General features: G+C 28.7%; 1 long non-coding RNA gene across 1 annotated transcript in view; it reads right to left on the minus strand.

Annotated features, from left to right (window-relative positions):
- LOC136972199 (uncharacterized) overlaps positions 1-11,210 on the minus strand; it is a 43,679-nt gene that overhangs the window by 16,291 nt on the left and 16,178 nt on the right. The gene's annotated exons all lie outside the window — the stretch shown is intronic.

An 11,210-nucleotide genomic window follows, 5' to 3' on the forward strand; every position in this document is an offset into this window, starting at 1 on the left:
GATCGATTTAAATCCTTTCAATTTTAAAAATTAACTTAAACTATATTTCTGTTATAACAGATTCGATTTTAATCCGACCTAATCCATATACCCCGGACTTTGATGCTAAAACCTACGCTCGAAGTTACACAACATTATTCGAAGAAATACGGAGAATTCCCTACGGAAAATTCGCTAATATATCGTATTCCAATTACGCTCAAGGATACATGTTCTACGTGTTCGATTTAACTCCCGACCACGCCGCATCCAAAAATCATACCTCTGTGTTGACGCATGGAAATGTTTGTTTCGATTTAAAGTTCAAAAGACCTTTGCCAAAAACAGTTAACGTCATATGCTTCTTGAAATATCGTAATACAATAGAAATCAATCGATCGCGAAACATTTACTTCGACTACTAAACAAATAATAAATACGATTACGCTCTGGAAACTGGCATTAGGTGATTCTGAAATTAGCAAGACATTCAAAGGCATCTATCCGTCGGATTTATTACCTCAAACAATCGGAAAGAAGAGAAGCTTTATCGTTAATACGGAAAACAGCAAGAATCCCGGACAACACTGGATAGCTCGTTTTTTTTCGAAATTCAATTTGTTATTATTTTGACTCATACAACCTACCTCCAAAAATCCCGAAAATTATAAAGTTCATAAGACAGAATTCCAAGGAGTTACGCTGAAATCGAAGAACCCTCCAAGGCCCATATAGCCCTACGTGCAGATACTTTTGCCTATTTTTTCTCTACAAAATATCAAGAAAAACCAAGACTTAAAAATTCTTCAGCCAAATACTAAATATTTTAATGATAACTATGTAATTGCTTTTGTACGCAATCATTTTCGTTTTGGTAAAATACCACCAAATATATTCATTAAATGTAATCAATGTAGCGTTAGTTTACTCAAATAAAATTTTTTTAAAACTTAAAAAAATGTGTTTTTTAATTGAAACTATAAAACATTAATCACTTTGTGTGGGAATCGGGTCACCTCGAATTTTTCACTTTGAATTAGGAGGCCTAACTTTGACCTAGAATGTAAAAAAGATAGAGGAAGACAGATAAGACGCGACTTTGATGTCGTAGGCTATCATAGGGAGTAGCGAAAACAATCGCATATATTAATAAACCTAGAGTATAAATACTTTCATTTTTAGCCAGTTTTTTACCAACAAGATGAGATCTCCTTCGAATGTGACAATTTTAGAAACGAAATACCTTACGAAATATTCGCTAAATTTCGAAAATCACATCTACACAGGAAATCATGTAGTAAATGAATCGTGGGATACGATCCAAATATTAAAGAACTTTGAAGAGGAAGATCGTCAAATATGTTTTTTTCATAAAAAAACATGGAAAATTATAAGGCGCAATAGTAATTATCTTTTTTATATTTTAGTAAAAAATTTTTATTTAATTACATTTTTTTTTAAAAAGTATTTTGTAATTTTTCAGAATCGTCAGATATTCCAATAGACAATATTTATTTCGTTAAATCACCAAAAACAGGAACTCTTAACATTGAATCTGAAATTAAAATTAACATATGCAAAAAAGAAACAATTTATTATAACGGAAACACCTATTGTAATTTAATTAATTTAAATACCCAATTTAAAAAAACTATTAATATTCTTTATGTAGGCCTCAAATCTATAATATTAAAAATGGGCAGTTCTATTGTACAACTTCACAGTTGAAGTTGAAGTTTATTGGCACAAGGGCCACATAGGCCAAGCTGCGCCACAACTTACGGTATATATATGTACATAAATAACAATAAAAATGAACAAAACAAAAAACAAAAAACCAATAACAAAAATATACAACAGTTAAACTGTGTATAACAACAACATGTATATGGATATAAATAAATAAATAAATAATTAAATTTCTTTATAAATATTTGTAACTTTTAGAAAGTTCAATAATTTATCAACATTTGGCCTCTGGCCCAAAATCTCTTTAAAACTTGCATTTCCAAAATGCTGCCTACGAATCCGTTCAGAGGCGATGCAATTGCTCAGTATGTGCTTAACACTTACATTACAGTTGCAATATTGACATACAGGCTGGTCATCACCCTTCAAAAGGTATTGATGAGTCAGTCGAGTATGTACACATATATTAATAAACCTAGAGTATAAATACTTTCGCTTTTACCTGATTTTTTTAACCCTCTCCAAGATGAGATCTCCGTCGAATGTGACGATTTTAGAAAGCAAATATTACACTAAATATATTTGTCCTTCAAAATTTAAACTGTATGAAGGAACTCACATGATCTCCGAATCATGGGATTCAGTCCAAATATTGCAGAATTTCAATGAAGAAAATCAAGTGTGTTTCTTCCACAAAGGAGCGTGGAGAATTTTAGACCATAATGGTAATTATCTTTTTTATATTTTAGAAAAAATTTTTTATGTAATTGGATTTTTTTTAAATGTATTTCGTAATTTTTTCAGAAACAATAATCCCCACCCATAATATCTATCACGTTAACCCGGTCATATCTATTCCGATAAATGTATCACCAGAAATTTCAATAGCAGTATTTAAAACCCAATCCATTTACCATAATGGAAAAATTTATTCACAAACAACAAATTTAAACGTTGGTTTTAAAAAAAATATAATTATACTTTTTGAAGCATACAAACGCATAATAATAAAAATGGGTCGGCGGATGATAGTACTATTTGAAGATCAATAAAAAGTAAGTTTTTTCAAAAACTTTATATAAATTTTAAGTAATAGATGTAAGAATATTCCGCAAAATTTTTCGAGGCAAAGAAAGATGAATGTCTAGGCATTAGCTCAATTTAAATTCTTTTAGTTTTTTAATATTTGAAATAAATTTAAGCTTTCTACGACTAACTTTTTTTATAATTTTTTTAATACGCTTTTTTATAATTTCAATCTTAAACTTCTTACCTTCGCGGTTGATGGCGATACATCGGTTAATCCTATCGATCGTCTCTTATATTTAAAAAACAATTGTAAGTCTAAAAGCAACAGTTGCATTTAGACACAATGACTAGGCATCTTTCTTTGTTTGACAATCTTCTTTGTTTCAAAAAAGAAGAACTACTAGCGCCCTCTGCTTTTTTTTCTTGCGGATTTTCCTTACAATCTACTTTTAACTTCTAATTTATAAACTATTTATTATGTATATTTATTTTTTAAAAATTTCTAACATAATATTTATTGATTTTTTAGGCACATTCGACGGAGATCACCATTTTTTTTATTGTTAATATCATTGTTGGTTATAATAAAAAAAGTTAACACTTTTTTTTGTTTTATTCCTACTAATAAAAAGAATTTTTTATTGTTAAAAAATGTTACACTAACAATGATATTATTATAGCCTTTTTTTTTGTTTTATTCCTACTAATAAAAAGAAAAGAAATTGATGTCATCGTGGTTGTCGTCGTTTATTTAATCGTAGTCGCGACACATATTTATCGACAGATGGCGCCGGCTTAACAAAAAAAAAACTTATAAAAAAATATATAAATATAAAAAAAATAAAAAATATATATAAAAATATGAAAATAAATAAAAGAAAGAGGAAAAAAATATATATATGTCGTAAAAGAATCGATAAAAACCAAATAGCAAATGGCACGATCCGAATAGCGACGGACGGTTTGCGCTGTTTGTTATTTTTTTAATCGCCTTTGAAATTTCAAAGGATCCAAAAAATAATTTAAAAAAAATGAAGTTTAATATTTTGCCAACAGATGGCATTGGCTTAACGAAAAGAAAAAAATATCTTAAATATTAAAGTTATATATAATATATATTATATATATATATAAAATAATATTAATTCTCTTAAATAAAGAAAAAAATTGATTCTCTTGAGAGAGATCTATATATATAGACAAAAAAAAATCTTAAAAAAAATATATAACAAAAATATCAGCTAATTATTCTACAATCGCTCGCTATTGTAAAAACGCTCGCTTACATTTCGCGGTGAAGTATATCCGAAGGGGCAACAAAAATGGGCGTGGTTTTAATGTCTACGAGAGCTTTTGGAATGCAAATATCGTAGAAACGCTCGAACGATTCAACGGTTTTTGCCATTTTTAGCCCCTGGTCGACGTCTTTCCCTCGAAATGTTGAGCGTTACTGCGATAAAAGTTATAGTCTTAAAAGTTTAACAAATTATCCCAGAGTCTCTCTCCCTTATACTACTACCATACCATAGATATTTAATACGACAAATGGGATATATAGGTTTTAATTCGGAGGATTTTGAAGTTATTAATTTTTTCCACCCTAAAATAGTGAGATAAATTAACTTTATCTGATAAAAAAACTGTTAAATATAATTTATGTAATCTATTGCAGAATCCATCGTATAAGCCTAAAAATGATGAATGAATTCAGCAAGGTCCGTATACCCCTACGTGCGGATACTTTTGCCTATTTTTTCTCTACAAAATATCGAGAAACCAAGATACTTAAAAAATACTTCAGCCTAATACTAAATATTTTAATGATAACTATGTAATAGCTTTTGTACGCAATCATTTTCGTTTTGGTAAAATACCACCAAATATATTCATTAAATGTAACCAATGTAGCGTTAGTTTACTCAATAAAATTTTTTTTAAAACTTTAAAACAAAAATGTGTTTTTTAATTGAAACTATGAAACAGTCGCTTTGTGTGGGAATCAGGTCACCTCGAATTCTTGACTTTGAATTAGGAGGCCTAACTTTAACCTAGAATGTAAAAAGACAGAGGGGGACAGATAAGACGTGACTTTTGTTGCCGTAGGCTAACATAAAGAGTGGCGAAAGCGAACGCATATATTAATATAATCTAGAGTATGAATACTTTCATTTTTAACCAATTTTTTACCAACAAGATGAGATCTCCATCAAATGAATCGACATTAGAAACAAAATATTATACGAAATATTTGTTAAATTTCGAAGATCATCTATATACCGGCAATCATGTCGTAAATGAAACGTGGGATACAACCCAAATTTTAAAATATTTTGAGGATGAAGAAAGAAGAATTTGTTTTTTCCACAAAGGAGTGTGGAGAATTTTAGATAGAGATGGTAATTATCTTTTTATATTTTAGTAAAATTTTTTTACTTGTATTTTTTTTAAAAGTATTTCCTAATTTTTCAGAAACAGTAATTCCAATCCATAACATATACCACGTGCGTCCCAGAATTTCTATAGCAATAAACATCCAATCAAAATTAACAATACAAGTTTTTAAAAAAGAATCTATTTATTTTGCTGGAAAAACATATTCAAAAATTTCGGATTTAAATGCATCGTTTCAAAAAGAAGTAATCATATTCCAAGAATGCTTTAAAAAAATAATTATTATAATGGGAGAAAGAAAAATAATTTTATTTGAAGAATAGATGGTAAGTTTTTTTCAAAAACTTTATATAAATTTTAAATAATAGATGTAAGAATATTCCGCAAAATTTTTCGAGGCGAAGAAAGATGAATGTCTAAGCATTAGCTCAATTTAAATTCTTTTAGTTATTAAATATTCAGAATAAATTTAAGCTTTCCTACGACTAACTTTTTTATAACTTTTTAATTCGCTTTTTTATAATTTCAATCTTAAATTTATTACCTTCGCGGTTCTTATAGACGCAACTGATAGCGATGCATCAAATAATCCTATCGATTGCCTCTTATATTTAAAACAATTCTAAGTCAAAAAGCAAGAGTTACATTTAGACACAATGACTAGGCATCTTTCTTTGTTTGGCAATCTTCTTTGTTTCGAAAAAAAAGAACAACTAACACCCTCTGCTTTTTTTTCTTGCGGATTTTCCTTACAATCTACTTTTAATTTCTAATTTAAACTATTTATAATAAAAATTTTTTAAAAATAAATAAAAAACAATAAATATTATGTTGTATTTTTAGATACATTTGAATGGAGATCTCATCTATTTTTTTTATTGTTAATATAGCCCTTTTTTATATAACTTTTTTGTATTTATTTTGTTTTTTAATTATTTTAATATAATCCAAACTTTTTTGTATACTATTATCATTTTTTTATTTTAACTTATTTTGTTTTCTAATTCATTATTCATAATAAACAGAACAAAAGAGAGAAAATTGTGTCGTTTATTTAATCGTCGTCGCGACACATATTTGTCAAAAGATGGCGCCGGCTTAACAAAGAAACTTATAAAATATAAAAATAAAAATATATAAATATAAAAAATAAAAATATATTAAAAATATCTAAAAATATATAAATATAAAATAAAAAAAAAATTGATTCTCTTAAGATGACTTAACAAAAAAAAATATATAGTATACTAATAAAAGAAAGATATGTATATATATATATCGTAAAAGAATTGATAAAAAGCAAATAGCAAATGGCGCGATCCGATTAGCGATGGACAGTTTGCGCTGTTTGTTATTTTTTAAAATCGCCTTCGTAATTTCGAAGGATCCAAAAAAATGTTTAATATTTTGCCAACAGATGGCACTGGCTTAACAAAAAAAATATCTTAAATATTAAAGTTATATATATATATATATATATATATTATAATATTAATTCTCTTTAATAAAGAAAAAAATTGATTCTCTTAAGAGATCTATCTATATATAAACAAAAAATCTCTTAAAAATTATATATTTAAAAAAATATCGTTTCTCTTAAGACTCGGCGAATTATTCTACAATCGCTCGTTCATCGTATTGTAAAAAATGCTCGCTCACATTTCGTGGTGAAGTATATCCGAAGGGGCAACAAAAATGGGCGTGGTTTTAATGTCTACGAGAGCTTTTGGAATGCTAATATCGTAGAATCGCTCGAACGATTCAACAGTTATTGCCATTTTTAGCCCCTGGTCGACGTCTTTCCCTCGGGATGTTGAGCGTTACTATGATAAAAGTTTAAAGTTTTAGAGATTCTGGGATAATTTGTTAAACTTTTCTCTCTAATACTACTCATAAATCATTTTACCGCTTCTTATTTCTTATTGTTATTGTGACTTAATTTAAATTTCCAGCATAGTTAAATTTGTGCACTGTCACCGTGACATTATTTGCCATCTGTATTTTCTGGAAACTTAAAGGTATCAACATGCATGGGAACACGTGGCTTAAATCAGAGTCAGATTCACTAACTTCTACATTGAGAGTATGCACTTCTACCTGGTAGTTTGCAGAGTCCTATTGGTCCTGGCCTTTGTGCCCCTTTTTTTCGACAAATGTCCCAGTTGAATAAAAATCAGCAAACTTTAAATTGCAATAATTCCAATAAATAATAAACTTCAAATTGCAAATAATAAAAACCTATTTAATAGCTTTATTAATTTGCCAAATTTTAGATGAAATTTAAACAACACTGAATTTCCTATTTTTCAAAATAAATTTTCTTGAAAAATGTGGTTGTTTTAAAATTAGACAACTATTGTGTGTGTGTATAAAGCAAAGTAAATACCCATTCTTAAAAATTAAATTTCATTTTTATTACTATATACACTACATATAATTTTAAAATATACTTATGTGAGGTGTAGTCTAAGAGACAAGGTAATTAATAAATTAATTTAAAATTAATATTAAGACCCGATTCTAAAATACCCTCCACTTGGACAGGGGATGAAAAGGCAAAAAACTGCTGATGAGTCAACTGAAGCCAGATTAAATATAAACAATTGTTACACAAGGTGTGAGACAAAAACCTAATTTTCCAACCCCTCAAACGTTGGTTGTGAGTAATAAACCTCCTAACATTCCTAAAAAGGTAATACATCCAAAAAAACGTTCAATTTGTGTTGAGTTAAGACAATCATTAGTCACAAATCGAACTTATAACACCTTACAGCACCCGATGTATTAGTCAGCTTCCGTTAAATCGAATATAGAAACGGCTGAATGTAGTTCTCAAGGCATGGACATTGATGGCAGACCCCGTACCCGTCCCTTCATATTCCTCAACAGAGAATTGTAATGAATATAAAACAATGGAAATAAGTTTAAATTATAGCAACCCCCTGTAACAAGGAAAATAATTCCCAATTGATAATAAATGATGATGATGGTGATAATAATACAAAACTAATCTTTTGCTTAATTTATCTCTAAATTTGATTCTGTTAAAAAGTATATTAATTAAAAAAATATCCATGTTCCACGAAAATAATATTTTGAGTTTGAATACTCGTCATCAAAATACACAGTGCCATCTTTCTGTTAAAATAAATAATTATATAAAATAGAAATGACTATCGATATTTATAATGTCCCACCATCTATCGCAAATATTTTGAATTATTTAAACGTATTTCGAAACTTAATAAAAATGTATTTTACTTACGAAAAAATTTGCTAACATTCTTACAAAATAACAATAAAACAATTATAATTAATTGTTTAAACATAAAATTGGCTCTATAAAGTATCTATATTAAAAACAACATTTGCATCAAAATTAATATAAATAAAAAAGGTTTTGGATATACTTTAATACAAACATATTATAATTTATTCGCTTGTTAAAAAACAAATCATTTGAAACATTTATAAAAGAATATAAAAGCTTTATAAACAAAGCAAGACAGTATCCCAGTCACGTGACACCAAACTTCCGCTACATCATCCTAGTCTGATGTCACAGTTTAAATATCCAGTTTAAAAGGACAAAAGAAAATCCAAACAAATAAATATAACTTTAAAACAAACTTAATAATACTCTAAAATGAAAAATTCATTTGTATATTTTAATTATGTTAATACAAGTAAATTTTTTAAAAAAGTTCTAATATTGCTAATAACCTGAATTTTACATTTAATTGGTAGATATTTATATTAACTAATGAACATTATATAACAAACCAAACGTATATGAAAGAACATACCTACCTATAGAATATACATACATATAAAAACGTACTTAAAATGGCTTCACTGTCAAGTCATTGTTGGATAAACAAAGAACCATTGGAAAATTTACGAAAATTAAAAGTAACATAATTTACAATAATTGTAATAAACTAATACTTTAATATAACAGAATTACTATACTATCGAATCGTACATTAATCAGACTTAAAATTTAATTAAATAAAATTGCAATTAATTAACAAATCATTAACAAGAATACGATTTTTTTAGAAATAACACGAAATATAAGCAGATAAATAATATACCAAATGAAAAGTACACATTCTTCCATATTAGAATTATTTGTTTTCATATTTTTAATACAAACATTGGATTTTATACAAATTTTTTATATAAGTACATTTCGACCAATGACCTTGAAATTCCCCCGAGCATGGCTACACAGGCTAGTGTCGGCATTGCATGAGGCGGTAAGAGTTAAAGAGTATTTTGAGACAGAGATAACATTTTCGATTTGAAAGACTATGAATTTCATACAAAGTTTCTTTGAACAAAAGAATCTATTTGATTGTGCAACGAATTAAAGGTTGACTTAAACCAGAAAAACTCAAGAACCTTAATTCCACCAGAAATTCAGTTGAAAACTTAATGATTTTTTGCCTCAGATAAATTTAGGTGAGTTTCCCAGTCAACAGTTTCCTGAATTGTGTGTAAAAACTTGGAAATCATCTAACATGTCCCACATTTAAAAGAGATTGCTTTAAACATTACCTTGAAATTAAAGTAAATCATTTAAAGAATGTTCACTTTTGCAATTTAGTTAAAAAGGGAAGACAATCTTCCTGTCTGTTCTGCTACGTTTATTGTAATCGAGAAAAGTGACCCAATTATCTAAAAGAAATGTTGACAGCTTGTGATGCAAATTCACCTCTGATTCTTGTCACATAATGGGTCTTCATTCAAGGAGACTCTTTAGATTCAACATCCTGGAAAAAAATTCTCAGTGATACTCCAAGTTCCCTTAAATTCTTCTTGCATCTCTCAAGTCGTGAATATCCTTCAGATCACTAAAAATTTATAAGACCTAAAACTCTCAATCATTCATATTCTCATCACGAATAAATAATTTATTTTAACCACACACAAAGACTCTGCCTTACTTTTTGTAGATGTTAAATGTCTTCCCGCTGCATATTCAAAAACAGGTTTTAACCTTTGATTCTGTTGACAAAGAAGTGCATGGCAAACCAACAGTTTTGATGTTACGTATTCAAGATGGAGAAATTGCAAAAAAAAATTATTACATGAGTGAAATCTGTTAACATTCTACTTGAGGCAACTGGTTAGAAAGTTAAATGTTTGGAAAGTGCTGTACTGATGGCTTGAGCACAGCATTGTGCTGTCTTGTATTGTCATCACAATTTGTCTTATTTGATCTGTGTATTATCTATAATGTTCTCCTTGCCATCGTCAAAAAATTCAACACCCACGTGTTTACCGTGTGAATACCCATATGCCAAAAATAAAAAAAAAGTTTCGGCAATTGAGAGCCAACATACCAATCACCAACACACTGCTTTAGTGAATGGAGTCTGGTTCGAGCATCCTGTTTAAGTCAATTGGCTGGTGCTTGAGTGTAAGCCAACATCACAAACGATTTAACTGATAAGTCTGACATGCACACTGTACAGAATTCTGTAAAATCCAGAATTCTCCTATAAAAATTTTTAATTAATTTCCTTTCCATTATATAATCAGTTAGCAGAAAAATCTTTAGCTGAAAAAACTTAAAACCCTCTTCGAATAACAATCAAAATACTATTGTTCCCACACAGCATGCAGCTCGACTTGCATGATACTTTATAGTTAGCACCCAAATTTCGTCACTTGTTTTGGTTTCGGGAATACCTATAACCTTTATTGCCTATAACAATCGATCACATGGCCGATTTTTCCATCACAAACCTATAAGAGATGCTTCCTTTCCCCCCCTCAGAAAGTCTATCATCACCCGTCAATGAGTCACTTTGGATTGATTTTTATCTTTGCGACTAACTTCCAATTGTATATAATTTCGATATCCAGGCACACTATCAAAGAGGTATGAAACCAACTTCTGTAAACTCTCTCTCAGCCCCTATGCAGTTTTCCACATCAATATGAATTCCAACCTGACTTCTCAACCTGCAGGGCACTACATCAGTTAATTAATTAATTGGTTGGTTGGTAATAGTTTTTTGGTACAAAAACAACACAAACCAAGCTGTGCCACAACACATGGTATAAATAAATACATAAATAAATAACAATAATAAATAAAATAAAATAGA

This window comes from Centruroides vittatus, unplaced genomic scaffold (assembly GCF_030686945.1).
Source record: "Centruroides vittatus isolate TY-2023 unplaced genomic scaffold, ASM3068694v2 contig_283, whole genome shotgun sequence".
In the NCBI taxonomy this organism is placed as follows: Eukaryota; Metazoa; Arthropoda; class Arachnida; order Scorpiones; family Buthidae; genus Centruroides; species Centruroides vittatus.